Source organism: Capsicum annuum, unplaced genomic scaffold (genome assembly GCF_002878395.1).
Source record: "Capsicum annuum cultivar UCD-10X-F1 unplaced genomic scaffold, UCD10Xv1.1 ctg56026, whole genome shotgun sequence".
Taxonomy (NCBI): domain Eukaryota; kingdom Viridiplantae; phylum Streptophyta; class Magnoliopsida; order Solanales; family Solanaceae; genus Capsicum; species Capsicum annuum.
The window spans coordinates 428-1,860 of NW_025864389.1; the positions used below are offsets into that span (position 1 = coordinate 428).

At 37.9% G+C, this 1,433-nt stretch overlaps 1 pseudogene; it reads right to left on the bottom strand.

The window, feature by feature from the left end:
- Positions 1–799: 799 nt before the first annotated feature.
- LOC124893224 lies at positions 800–1,430 on the bottom strand (annotated as a pseudogene).
- Between the last annotated feature and the right edge of the window lie 3 nt (positions 1,431–1,433).

The window sequence follows — 1,433 nt, forward strand, 5'->3', positions numbered from 1 at the left end:
TCACTTATAATGCCAAAATATTAACTCTCTTCCTGTCTCATACCCGTGATGAAATAGTGCCATGTACATATTGATTATAGTTTCCAATGGTTCAGAAAAGAAAATAACAATATACTTCATGTAGTTTTGAACTCCGATAATAACTGAAGGGGAAGTTAATATTGTTACCAGTAAATACAATCAAGTCTGACTTTTCAATGTCAATAATTTTCCTTAAGAACTGAGTAGTGTTGAGGTTGGTACAGTAATTGAACTAACTCTCTAACACATATCTATCCCGAGTCACCATCCCATTCCCATAGTGCATATTTGCAACCTAAAAAAAACAAACTAAAACAAAATTACAACAAATTGTGACAAGAAAACCTATTTTTATTTCGATCATACACCAGGAAAACAAAATCATATTCTGCTTGTCAAAGTCCATCTCCCAGTTCCAAGGACAAAAAGATTAGCTCGAATTCTTTGGTTGTCTATAGTGACAAAACCCATTCAATAAGCAGCTACATTACATCAGAGAACGGTGAAAAGTGCTACAAGCAAGATTTGTGTGTTTGTGATTCTTCAAGCACCGTTACATCCGAAGCCTGTGGGAAAAAGTCTTTTGAAGTGCTTGGTCCAGTACTTAGTCAAATTACTGGGTTATTATCATTTTTTTTGTGTAAACATGTAAGCACACTTACAACAATCGAGCAATAAAATTCTGCTCGTAGTGTCAGTTTGCATAAGAAAAATAACCAAACCCTTTAGTAATCTACCCCCTATCACAAGATAGCACAAATACCAGAACACTACCAAATTATTGTTGTGCACATTGGACTCTCTATGCAGTGTGCACCACTACCATACATATCATCATCTTCGTCATATGCCTCTTGGGCAGCTTGCTGCTTCCTATGCATCTTATCCTTAATATTCACATCATGCAAAGTAGTTTCCTCGCACTCGTCCAATTCCATGTCAGAAACTTGTTGTTTAGGTTTTGAAGGAAGCACGACCTAAAGGTTCTTGCACTGCTCTGGTGTTAATGAGTCTGGGAAATCAACAGTGAAGTGAACGTACAATTTACCTCTCATAAAAGGCCTTTGGTACAATAACATTCCTTCATCATTGATAGCCTTAAACTGATCAGGCTTAACAACTTTGCCAGGTTGGGACTTAATGAGCAGCGGTCTGTTGTCTAGGTGAGTCAAGACGAACTGGAAACCACATAGGGCCTCAGTCAAGGTCAATATATGCTCAATAAAAAGATCATCTCCCTTTCTCTTAAATTTAGGATGTTCCTTCTGTTACAAGACAAAAACTATGTCTCCAGTGATAGTTTCTGGTGCTTCATCTGCCTCGCCTGGGAATGTTACCTTCTGCCCATTCTGCATACCCTTTTCTACATGAACTTCCAATACCTTCTTCTCCTGCATAACCTTCTCACCCTT